Source organism: Cavia porcellus, unplaced genomic scaffold (assembly GCF_034190915.1).
Source record: "Cavia porcellus strain 051 isolate PalLab524CR breed Dunkin Hartley unplaced genomic scaffold, mCavPor4.1 scaffold_21, whole genome shotgun sequence".
Classification (NCBI taxonomy): domain Eukaryota; kingdom Metazoa; phylum Chordata; class Mammalia; order Rodentia; family Caviidae; genus Cavia; species Cavia porcellus.
The window spans coordinates 64187222-64201412 of record NW_026947504.1 but is presented as its reverse complement, the minus strand read 5'-3'; positions in this window follow the sequence as shown (position 1 = coordinate 64201412).

Below are 14191 nucleotides of genomic sequence, written 5' to 3'. Positions count from 1 at the left end.
TTCTTTATAGAGAAACTAAGCAATTCCTTAATCACAAAATGATAATCCTAATAGCCCAAATTTATCCATGTTAATGATATGGTTTCAAAGCACACTGTAGGGGACAGTCTTACTTCCAAAAAAAAGGAAAGACTTATCTAGTTACTGGCCAGGACTTATTGACTAGCTTTCCCATCTGAAGGTCTACACGACAATAGAGAGATTATAAGGATTTTTTTCCCTAGGCTGAAAAAAATGAAGTTTCTATATCTCTTTAGGACTGTCAACAGGTCTTTGATGTTTTGTATAGCTTTAGGAGATTCTGATAGCAGCTTTGGAGTTGAACATACCATGATCATTATCCAGCATAACCAGATGACATATGAGTCAATTTTAAAGACAAAAGAGATAGGCATCTTTATGGAAAATGAGGCAGAAGACAACCTGAAAAATTAAAAACTTCTTCTCAAAGAACCCCACCATATTTAAAAACCAGAACAATACTTTACCAAAATGACAATAAGATTTTAACCTGGAAAAAAGAAAATTTTAAATGTTTCAAAATGAAAAAGCAGCTAGTCTGAATTCATCCAACTTGAAAAAGCTCTTTTCTTTCTCAAATTTCAGAACAAAATATTTAAACCAAATGGCATTTTAAAACTGCCCTTATAAGTCAACTATTTACTTATGGTAGCTAGAATAAATATATCTATACAATATTTAGTTTTTATTATTTTAAAATATAATGTAAAAATGAAATAGGCATTGCTTAAAGACAAAAAAATTATAGTGATGATGAAAACTAGAGAACTCATTTATAAATTGAAGACGTTCTAATAACTTGGAAGACTGGTTTTATTTCCCATTTTCAATTTTTATCTGTAAAATTTTCATAAACCACGTCACTTCTGAATTTTGGTCTTATTTTTGCTTTACACTATACATAATAACATATAAATGCAGGACTATTACTTTAAAAAGACAGAACTAAAATTAATTACTACTAATAATTTTAATTACTATATTAAAGAGAACTTTACATAAAAGATAATGAAAGATGTTAAACATTCAACTTCATATTAGGGAAGCTAAGGACCTAAAATTTTAAAAATGTAAATACAACTCAATTTTCCAAGCCACAGCTAAGTAAATTAGAGTTGTAGCAGGAGTCTCACAGAGCATTCTCAAAGTGACACAACTTCCTGCCAATTCTAAATATCCTCATGGATTTTCATACAACACGCCAAGAATTCTCTGTGAGACTCCTTGACATTCACCGTCTCCTTCCTTTGTCTCATCTAAGTATTTTCCTGTTTGCTTCCAAAGCCAACAGTTCTCTCCCCAGTGTTCTCTATGCTCACGCTACTGACCCTCACTGAAGCATGAATTCCTGCGCCACTGTATAGTTTTCCACAGGTATCATCTCCTACTGCTATTTTCTTTACCTCCCAAGATTCCCATGCACATCTGCTGAAGCACTTAATTACACACTTGCTATGTTTTGAATCTGGTTTATCCCCTTAAAACTCATGCTGGAATTTAATTTACATTGTGAAGGACTAAGAGGGAAGAAAATTAATCTATGATATTTAGAGATAAAGCCTATGGGAGGTGATTGGAATTAGATAAACTTGTTAGACTGAAGCCTCTATGAAATTATCCTGATAGTCTTATAAGGATCAGGATGTAAACCAGAAGATTTATATATCTATATCTATGTCTGTATCTATATCCACATCTCAAATGTATAAACCCCTCAGGACTCTACCAGCAAGAAGGTCATTAGCAGATGCACACCCTTGATCTAGAATTTTCAGAAATAGCAGCTGGTTATAATAACAGTGGAGTCAACCTGAGCTATTGTTTTATTAAGAACAAAAAATGGACTAATATAAGACTGAGATGTTTTACAGTTATAGGACTCAGGCATCAATTCATGGGATTGACAACACGTTCTACCATGTTCTTACTTCTAGTGCTAGACAGCTGATCTTAGAAAAAATTTTTTATGTCTCTCTTCACTTAGTTGTTTTTCCTCCCTCTGTAAATTGACCTTTTCTATGAGTTCTATAGTTTAAGTTTAACTATGATCCCAGGTACAAAAATAGCACTTCAGGTAAGGGACTTGGATATTAATGAAATGATTTACTGAACTTATTTTCTTAATAGCAGCATATATTAAACATTGATATTAGGCATATTACTCAACATAAAATAAAAGCAAATTTCTTTCTAGTAAGAATCTAATTTAAATTGATAATCTAAATTTGCTTTATAGAGAGCTCTATTATAAAGGAGAGAATTAACTGACAACCAAGAAATAGTTATAGAATACCTTTTTTGGGGAAGGCTCTGTACAAAGGACAAACTCCTTGACTTTATTTTTTAAGAGAATAAAACCAAACAAAATAAAACAGAACAAAGCCAATTAAAACAAAACAGTAAAAGCAATACAAGATTTCAAAACAAGATAATAGGAAATCAACAATGGCTCCCATAACGCCTCTTGTTATCTGCAAAATAGCTTTCCATATCATCAGACATATTAAAATCATACCAACTAAAGCAGAAGAAAATCAATTTAAAAAACAATGAAAGTGATACAAAATTTCAAAGATAGCAGGAAATCCCCAGTGGCTGCCATAATGCCTCGTGTTATTTTAAAAATAGCTGACCATGACTTTGGAAGATTTTCTTTTTGTGCTGTTGTATATCTTTTGCTCTCAGCTCCATGCTTACCCTTTTGTTCTTTCCTCCAGGATACTGGGGCTAGGTCTGGAAACTATATTTCCCGGATTCCTTTACCAGATCCTTCTTGCTAGAGAGACAGTTAGGGAACACCATGGGGGGACAAAGGCTGGGACAATAAAATAATCCCTTCAGGACAGTAAACTATTTCCCTTTGTATCATAGCACGTTACTAATTTACTCTTCTACCTTTTCAACTGACCTGTCATGTGACCCTCATGAAAACACAAACACTGAATGTCTGCACAAAACGAAGGAATTGTTACTGAGCAAGAAACTAAATAAACCCTCTAGCTTCATTTGCTCTTAATTAGCTTAAAGATCACTGACTCTAAAGGTCACAAAGATGAGTAATGCATTATTAGTTCTCCTGTAGCTTTGTTGCAGATACTACCTTTAATGTGTGAGTTATGTGACAGCTGCCTAAGTTACATCTCCTTTGTTTGAACACTGCTTTTGCTGAGAACAATTGATTCTTAACTTGGGCCTACAAATGTCTGATGAGTTACTAGAATGGGATAAAAAAAAAGTCTTGAAATCTCTGTCTTCACATCATGTCTGCTATACCCTTTGGCTGCCTTTACATTTGAGTCAGATTTTAGTCAGGTAGACATACTGACGGTCCATTTGAGAGGATACAGATTTTATTTTTCTCTCTCTTCTTTCTTGCCTCTCAAGTTTTGTGCTTCTTCAATAACTACAAGAGTCCAAGCACCGATAAGTTTTCAGCTCTGTTGTGAGGCCCAGACTCACAAGGCTGGGATGCTTTAGACAGGATTATAGCACCATTGGAGAGACAGACACACACACACCCACACACACACACACACACACACACACCCCACAAATAAATTCGTTAGGACTACCTAGTGGTCCAAATATTACATAAGAACTAATGTCTTTTGGAACCATGCCCCTGGCCAATAGAAACCTACTGGATTTTAGTGCAGCAGCAAATCTATAAAAACGCACTGCTTTCTTTGTTCTATGAATAGCTTGGTCCCTCTCCTGATCAATGCTAACTCTTTTCAGCTGAAACTCAAATTTGACTAAAGCTCCTTCCCTCATTCCTGAATAAAGGTTTGTCTGTGCAAATATGTGTGCACTCACAATATTTGGTTTGGTCTCATTTCCATTGTTTTCATACCAGAAGATCCTGTACAGTAAAAGTAGGTTTGTCAATGGGAAGTTCTGGAACACTAAAGACTGACTGGAAAAGCAGTGAGAGAGAGAGACAAGATTTGCTCCTGTTTGCAGTACTGTGTTGTTCCTTCAAAGGATAGCAGCTAGAGGAAAAGCCACAGTTCCTTGGCATGCACGTACTGGGGCTACACCTTTTGTGGCTACCACAACCAGCTAGAAGTTCTCCCTCTGTTAACATTAGTACCAATCATAGCACCTCCTTCAGAGAGCTGAGTGCTAATGATAGGAGTGCCCCTCTCCTCCAAGTCCCTAGGGTTTCTTATGTAGCATCTGCAGCCTTGCAGGTGTTAGCTGTTCCTTTACCAACCTCTGTTTGCTGTTTCAGGCTTCCAACATTGTGTGACTAATTCTTTAGATAAAACCCCTGTCTTAAACACCTAGTACGGCTCCTGACTTTTGAACACCTAGCCTGGACTTTGACTGATAGATTTTAATCAGATAGATTTGAAATACTTGATAAAAAGGTCAAACTATGCTCATGTAAAAAGGGAATTTTAGAGCTATAACATTGGAATAGCTAAGATAACATTTTCTTGTAGGGCTTCAAAAGGATAAGTATAGTGCAATTAGTAGCTGTAGAATAGTCAAAGTCATCATGATTTTAAATTTTTAACTTCTTTTATTTAATGTTTGTAGCATTACAATCGAAAGTACTATTAGTCCCATTCGTTAGTTGAATACTGTTGATCTGAGAGGTTAAACTTAGGTTGACACACATGTAGTCAAGAAAGTGACAAATATGGGATCCAGACCAAGGTCTGTCGAACCCCCACACACTTTCCATTATTCCATGTTAGTTTAGAGGGTGTGAAATTTGAGATAAACCCTGATAATAGACTTTCAATAAAAAGATCCAGGAAGAATATGCTAGTAAGGAAAACAACTACAAAAGCATTAAAATGAGGGAAATGTCACATCTGTATGTCTGGAAGTAAGAAGCCAAAACAGGAGTGTGAAGGCAGGTGGAGGTGCGGGGCAAAACATAGGCTGGGGCCAGGTTAAGAAACACTGGGAACCTCGAAATCTGAGCAACTACTTTGAAGATAACAATAGGCAATATATTAACCAGTGTTAATCTCCTATTATTTTGTTTTGAAATTCTGTATCATCGTTTTTACTTTTCCGTTTAAAAAAAAAATGGGTGGCACGTATGGAATTTAGGGACCATTTATTTGTATTCAAGAGTCAAGGGAGTTAAATTGCAAAAGTGAAAATCCTACTTGTAATTGTTTATTAATGATCTTCACTAATATTTGGCGAGTTACTGTTGTTATTGAAGGCATTTTAAATAACTAACATAACTAAAACAAAACAATAAAATCAAATGATGTGAAAAGGAATGTAAACTTTGCTTAAATTTCAAAATGAGAAAAAAGTAAACATCGAATGAAAAAGAATTTTTAAGGAAAGAAACTGATTTTTGTCACGGGGGGGGGGAAGACTATTCCTTGTTTTAAGATACATAAATCAAAGTCTAGGTAATCTCTAGGGCTATGAGAAATGAAAAAAGTACTTTTTATAGAAAGATATATATCAAGGTATCAAGTGAAGAAATATTAAAACAACAAGCCAAACAACACTAAATTGAGATATTCTGATAAAATGGGCCACCGATCAGCCTGTCAGTGGACTATATTACTTTCTGTTAAAAACCTCTCCTTGAAGTAATTGAATTCAGACACATTATGGGTTAGATAGACTTTTGTGGGGTAGCTTAGAAATCCAACTGTCATTTATAACTTTGTTTCCATGGCAAAATCCTTTTGCAAGTTCTAAACAGCAGACTTTCAAATTAACTTTTAGAATATAACCCATTTGCAAGGTGGGGACTGTCTGTGCTTTGAATGTAGATTATCTATTATCACCAAGACTTCCACTCCACTGAATCTTAGAAGATTTCAAATTAGTTAGTACCTTTCTTTCAAATCCAATACTTAAGCCACCTGGTGTGTAAAAAGGCTAATCAATAACTTTTTTCCAGTAAAGTACTGATTACAAGGAAGTTGACATTTTGTCAATAAGGAGAAATATTTTGCCCAAAATAATTTTTAGAATACCTGGGTATTTAAAATATTTTTAATGAAAGACAAGAGTCATTTATATTCTCTGCATTCAGTTTATCTGTACAATAGTAAGGAAAAGTGAATAATGGTGTCCATTATCCTTAAAATGCTTGCCTAATACTCTTATTAATAATGATATTTGCATATTGTCATTATTTAGAAAAATTTTCTGAATTATAATGTAATGATTGTTATAATAAATTTTATTGAACAATCTACAAAAATCTTCAGGCAAAGACTTACACATGATAAATTGTATGAAAATTATCTTTTTTTCAGGAGGATGAAATGCTTATTGATTAGGAAAGGGATATAAAACACTTCATTGAATTCCCAGTTAACTTTACTCTTCCAAGTAATTTCTTATTTCCTTTTTAGCAAGAGAATAAATAGATATGGCATAATAAAAATATTTCTCTTTTTCCGTCAACCTATACATAATTGAATATTTTAAATTCATTAAATCCAGAGGTGATAGATTTGCAAAATACTGAAAAGTTCTGGTTTTCTAGCAGCTGGGAAAGCTAATGAGTGCTGATATTCTTAATGAAGTCTTATTTGTTATTTTAGCCCTATACTTTTTCTTTGTCTGTTTATTTTGTAAACAAGATTTATCATAGATGACGCAATACTCCTATACATTACAGAAAACTTAAAAATTTTAAAAGCATTTTACTATTGTATATTCTAAGTATCTTTGGAAACCTTATCTTGTTTGAAAATTATGCTTATTTGTAGTTCATCTGGTCTTTAATATATCTTTCAAAATACTTCTTTTCAGTATCCCTCATAACGGCATTATAAAGTTGTTAGCATAGAAATCAAAAGTCCTGTTTAGCAGGTTATCACTTGGGTACTTCCTGAGAGCCTTAAGTGTAGTACAAGTGTGTACATTGTCATTAAGTTTGAACAATGGTTTTACTTGTATAACCATTTTTCTATAATCAATAGAATTACTTAGAAGTATATTTTTCTCTTCAAATATTTTTAAGTTCATATTTCATTATTTTTAGATGCAAGAATAAAGATAGCTTATTTTCATTTTGCTTTTTAAACACCACTTGAAGTATAATTGACATCTAAAAAGCCTACATACAAAAATGTATGCAATTTGATTGCGTACATTTGGAGTTAAATATGCACCCATAAGACCATTACCACATTATGTCACAAGCCTATCTATTAAAAGTTTCACATTTTAGTTTTGAATTCTAACCTTTTAAAAAAAATTCTTAGTAGAGAATATGTTTTACATAATAGCTGTTCTTTGAAGTTGTTGAACTTTCTACATATATAATATATAGTTATTCTAAAAATATGCAGTTAAAAAGTATGCATTTTCTCTTTTTACAAAAATATTCATATATTTTGGATATAATTCATTAATTTTATTGTTCAACTCTTCATTATGTTTGTTAATTCTTTTGTGTTTGAAATCTCAGTTTAAAATTTCCCACTGAAATTATCGTTCATCCATTCTTCTAATAATTTAGCAAGAGAATATTTACATATTTGGGAGCTATGCTTTTAAGTACTTACACGCTGAAGACTGACATATTTTCTTGGTGAGTCATTTTTTCTTAGTATTAATGTCTTCCTATCCAGGTAGTGTTTTGACTTAACTTCTGCTCTTGCTTTTGCTATTACTTTTTCTTTTTGTCTGACTTAGCATATTTCTTCTTCCTCTCTTTTTCTTTTGTTTTGTTTTCTGCCTCTGTCTCTCTCTATCTTTGTCTCTGTCTCTCTCCCTGTCTTCTCTCTCTTGATGCCAGGTGTCTTGGGCACTCTGGACAAGTACTCTAGCACTTAGTTACATTCCCAGCCCAGCATATATAATTTTTCTATCCTTGTGTTAAGTAGTTCGTGTTTCAGTATGTTAATTATAAATACTATAGTTAAAATGTAGCACAAGTAGTGAACGTTTTCCAATATGTTAACTGTATTTCAGCATAATTGTTTGATTTTCATGTATTTTAAACATTTAAAACATTATTTTTCAGAAGTAGGTATACTAGATTGCCAACAAGATCTATCTCACTAAAAAGACTAAAATTTTATACCTAGGGCTTCAACAGATTTGTATTTTCTGCCTTATTTAGCTCTTCAGGATATAGTTATAGGATACCAGTGATGGAGTATTTAAAGGTATACCTTCTTTTCACTGAAAATTTGCATTGACTTATTTTATTCCAAAACCACTGTCTTGTAGATTTAGATTTCTTTACTTAAATAAAAGCTTCACCTATTTTATTTTTTCTCACAAATCAGTTTCTTGGGAATATATACAGGTACCCACACCTGCATATGTTAAAATAACTCATGATAATTATTGGGCCAGAGATGACTGTCTACCTACTGTGTGTTCTCCTTTTATGTACGAGTCATAAACAAACACCCTACACTTCCCAGTCTTCCTTGAGATTTATGCAACCTTATTAGCCAGTTCTGAACTATGAACAGAAATTATTAAGCAGGACTTCCAGGAAAAGTCCTTAAAAGAAATAGTACAGATTTAGCTAATTTGAAGTTTTTTGTCCTTTTCCCTTCCCCTTATTCTTATTTGAACAGACAGCAACAATTTTGTGAGGTGGAGCCGCCACCTTGGGACACAAGGTGTAGGGTTCACCAGGATGACCGAGGGAAAGACACAAGGAGTCTGACTGCATCGCGAAGCAGCTGACCACGCCTGGATCTTCTGCTGCTAGGTTTCTGGTACAGTAACAGACAAAAACAGAATCCTAATTTATTTAAGCTGCCCTTTCTTCCCTCCCTCCATTTCCCCCTTTTCTTTTACATTTCCTTCCTTCCTTCCTTCCTTCCCTCCCACTCTTCCCTTCCTTTCTTTTCCCCTCTTTTCTTCCTTTCTCCATCCTCTCTTTCTCCCTTCTCTGCTCTTTGTGTCCCTCCATTCTTTCCTTTTTTCTTCCTTCCTTTTATTCTTCTCCTCCTCTTCTTCCTTTTTCTTCTATCAGGTGTATACAATGCAATAATCACCGATTCATAGTTACCTAGTCACATCAAGACTAGACTATTAGTTACTCTCTGTTAACATTAACTAATGATAACCTATGTTGTTACAGCTAAAAAAAAAAACCTGATAATTACTTGGTTGTTTATTTGACCAAAATAGAAAACAAATATGTATTACATCTGATATGTACATGTACATGGGGCTTCATAAAATGATGTATACTGTAGCCTCCAATGATTAACAATGATGAGACTTCAGATGACTTTTACTTTATGTCTTAGAATTTTATATATTTCTTGTATTTCATGCATAACTCTGGGTGTTTGATCTTTATAATATAAATGATAATAATAATATAAATAATAATAAGAATAATACTTTTTTACTAACAAAGTCTAACAATGATATAGGAAAAATGTAACTGTTGACTTGTTTGGTGACAAATGTACTGTGGCCTCACAACATAGAGGAATGAAGTTGGGAACCAAAAGATGAAGTTAGAAGAGTTTTATTGGAAACAAAAGGAAGACGAATAGCTCCTGGATTTCTAGGAAGGGTCCTAAATGGGTGGCCACCAAGGCCCTCTGTCAGGGGTAAATTGTACAGTGAAATACAGTGTGGATACAATATGTGACTGGTGTGAGTACAATCAACCTGTAGGTGTGGCTGCAGTCAGTCTGTAGGACTGCAAGTACAGGATAGCCACTTAACTAATGGCTATAGCTATTGATCCAATAGGGAAATAAGTCACAAAGCAAGGGCCTATGGAAAGAGCAAAGGCATTTTGGGGAAAGGAGGGGAATGTGTACAGATGTTCTGGTCACCCATCTGTGAGTCTGACGTCTTTCTGGGCCCTTTGGACCAGGTGTTGTTAATTACAATATAACCCTAAATTGCTGTTTATCTGTATGGAGACACGCAGGCCTCGCTACTGGTTTTCCATTTTAAGGCATGGTTCTCTTCAAGTTTGCCTCCACTCACAATTCTGATGTCTTTACTTTTTGTGCTGATTTCCTTGAGGGCCCAGTCCATCTCTGATTGTATATTAGTTTTTATCTAATTTGTTTCCCTATAATAATGGTAAGGATGTTCTTATAAAAAAACCTTTTACCCTAAGAATATTACTTAACAACACGTTAAGAGGACAAAACAAAGGACACGTTTTAAGACTTTAGAAAGAATTTGAGTTCTGCAATGACTCTGGAATCTCTGAGCGGTCATGACAAGTCTCACTAGATTTCTACAAAGGTTACACAGAAGTGCACGTTCTAGTTGAGCTCAGTTTCCTCACCATCTGCACCAACAGATCACCAAGTAACTGAAGCCACTCTCAGCTCCAGACAAACCTCTCTGCCAGCGAAATACTTTTGCTGACTCCACAGGGAACAGTTACCCAACTGAGCCCTGACCTATATGATACATAATAAAAGGATATTTTAGGGAGAAATACAAAGAAATGCTTTTTCACTATTTCTTTCTCTAGGTAAGGTATCCATTTCTGAGATCAAAGCATTAGAGTAGTTGTCTTCTGTAAGACAACTTGCCTAAGACCAATGACCTGTGCAATAGATTTCTTAAAATCTTTCTACTGTTAAACATAGGAAGGTACAAAATTATCAATTTAAGAAGAGAGTGTATTATTGAAGAATATAGGGCTTATTGTAAAGATAAAGTGCACTAAATCATGCAGTCACTGAACATCAGCAGGGTTACTGCACTGCAACTTTGAGTTTTCTGTGAAAGAAATTTCTTGCAATTATACATCAGCACTTGGAGGGTACTTTGGGACAATATAATAGAGTGTAATAAAGAGAGTTGTCCCTCAGAGCATTTATAATCTAGCTTGAGAGGACAAATATATTCAGAGAGCAAGATAGCTAATCTGATGTCTATCTTAGATGCATGACTTGTGCGTACAATACAGGTACAGAAAGTGTCATAAGACTTCAGAGACGGAAAGTACTTCCTGCAGTCATTTGAGATAGCAATTTCCTGGAGAATGGAATATCCATTTGGTCCTTAGAGACAGAGAAGGAGTCATATCCCTATAAAGGATATAACAGAACATAATTCCTTCCCTGTTTCAAAGAAACTCATTGAACAAGAAATTCTTTATTATGCACTGTGCAGTAAGGCTATTTCCATATCCCATTATTTAAATGGTGTTTCTTTAGCAGCAAAATTTATATTATAAATGTATTACTGTACATGTAAGGTAAGTACAATATAAGAGGGTATAAAACTCAGCGGCATAAGCGCCCGCCTTGCAAGCAGGCAGTCATGAGTTCGATCCCTGGTACCGATTAAAAACGAAAAAGACAAAGAAAAAAATAAATATATAAATTACCTTGATTTAGAATCATTTATAGATGAAAGAAATATGAAATAAAAGATATATAGGAAAAAGAGAAAAAAAAGTTACGGTATTCTAAGTATGTTCCTGCTTTTGGTTGCTGATTTCACTCCAATATGATATGAGAGCTCACTTTGCAGGCTTTCCATTTTTTTGAATATATCGATTTCTTTATTGTTGCTCTGAGAATTGTCTATTTTGAATTTAAAAATAAATAAATTTCCAGCACAAGAAAAATCTATGAAGACAGAGAGTAGCTCAGCTGTTGTCTGGATTTAGCAGGGAGGGGTTGGGAGATCACTGCTAGCAGGCAGAGTGTTTTCTTTTGGATGACAAAAACGATCCAAATTTGATCATGGTCATGGTTGCACACTCTGTCAATATGTTGAAATCTTATACTGTAAGTTTGTAAATTGCATAGTATGCAGATTTTAGTTCAATAAAATTGCTATTTAAAAAATGAAAAGAGAAATCAGCTATTTAAAGATATTTATTTTCTAAGTAATTTTTAAAATCTTTCTTTCATGTATAAATAGTTGTTTCTCATCATGTTAGAAATTACATGAGTTCTGCCAGGGGGAGGGTGCTCACCTGTAATCCCAGCACTCGTGAGGCTGAGGCAAGAGGACTGCCACAAGTTCAAGGCCAGCCTTGACTACAAACTACATAACAAGATCCTGTCTCAAAACGCCAAAGAGAGAGGGAGCGCAGGAGAAACGGAGAGAGAGAGACAGAGGGAGAGAGAGAGAGAAATTAGATGAGTTCAACTCATGAAGCAAGAAGCCAGGATCCCAGGCTTGTTAATGAGGTATCTTCTTCAGCTCTTAGCACTAAGCTGTTCATTAACCTGTGCTTAATCCATAGTAGCTGAATGAATAAACATATGAATAAAGAGTGAGGAAAATTTAGAGAGAAAAAATTTGCAAGATCATGTTAACTTGTTCTAGTAAATATTTGGATTGATAGAATTGAGACTGAACCATCTTTTTAAAAAATAGATGGCTTTTGAAAAATCAAATTACAGAATTTAAATACACCTTGCTATTTCTTGATAAATTCATTGTATTTTTTAGTTATGCAAGAATAACTTTCAGTCTAAAAAATCTGTTATTTCATTGTAACTCACTGAATTCCTAAATAAAACCCCAAAACAAAAAACTGACGACCGTTGTGCTGGTACCATATATAAAGTAGATGAATGATTCACTGAGATTTTGGTTTTCTCCTCCATTTTCTAAGGCATTTTACAAAAATGTATTTTTGTGATAAGAGAAAAAATATCATTTTATTTTAAAATATATAAAAGATAAAAAGCTCAGAAACTTGGTCACTCGCTGCACATGATTCATGATGATTATGGATCATTCTCTATCTTCCACTGACATTCAACAGTTTGGTTGGGTTTAAAGCAAGGTTTGGTTTTAAAGGTAGTTACTATATTTAAAACTCTTTGAAGACAGGTACTATTTAAATATTCAGCACTGTTATGAACATCCTGTCCTTTAAAAACTCAAAGCAAAAGACAAAAGGACTTGTTTTTATTGGTATTTTTAATTAGATTGAAAGGATAAAATATTTTCAAATCATCTAATCTTTCCCACATGCTCCCACTCCTAGATTTAATTTCAGTTAAAACTATACAAAGGATGTAAATCCAATCTCTAATTTTCCTTTTAGTTCTAACTAATAAATTTGCCACCACGTTTTCCTGCATGTTTGCTGGTGTTAATAACATTGAAGGAATTAGTTTGCGTCTACTAATGAGTGTTAGTAATATTCTCATGAGCAGTGCTTCTTGCTTAACCAAACGAGGTGGTAATATAAGCACATCTGGCTTTTTGAGCTGGGGAATAATGAGGCATTGTGTCAAGTCTTTCAGGGTGATATGATGGTAGGCATTTGTCTGGGTATAAAATAGTCATTCCTGGAAGAGTCATCAAACATACCTGAGGTGATTAGTTACTGGAAAGTTGTTTTACTCTTTTTAAGGGAACTAGCAATAATCTTAATGTAGTTGCTAGTTAAATTAACATAATTATCAAACTCTTTTAATAAATTCCATTTTATGACTAGGGTGTTTGATGTTTGTTGGGAGCCAGCCAGCTCCCACAGATTTTCAACTTCTTTAGTTACAATTTCAGAGTTATCTCTCCTAAAGCTGGCCAAAGTGCTCAAGATTTGATAAAACTGATATATTGAAGGGTATAAATTATATTTCAATATTATGTTAAGGAGTCACAAATACTAACTTGGAATATCTCTTATAAGTATGATGATTTAAAAGAATGTCAAAACACACTAGAGACTCAACTGAGACCATCATTAATTTAGACTGGATAATTAGAGTGTTGTGGTTTGTGTCTAGACATCCCCCCAAAGCCTCATGTGCTCATAGAGAATTTTTAGGGGATGCTGAATCTAGAGCATGTGATTGATTCATAGTGCAATACTGGATTACACATGCTGGATTAAGGGTGAGTGATTACTGGATCAATTCACTGATTGGATTGGTACCACCTTAATCCCAGCAGCCTGAATAAGATAAAAGGGGCAGAAAAAGGTTTGTCTCTTCCTCTCTCTCTGGTTGCTTTTGTTGTCCTTCACCATCTTGAAGGGTTGTCCCTTTACCATGGGCCACCTTGCTTTGGCACCAGCTGATTAAAACCTCCACAAACTGTGAGCTGAATCAACCTTTAATTTTGGTGTTATGGATTAAGAACTGGTGGTCAGCAATGCCTGCTGGATTATATCAGCATGGCACTGAGTGTAGATGCTCCACCTGAGGAAAACAGCCAGCATAAATAGAGAGGTGGAGAAGGAGAAGGAAGGCGTTAATGCGTTATTGCATTGAGGCATTGAGGCACTGTGGGTTCT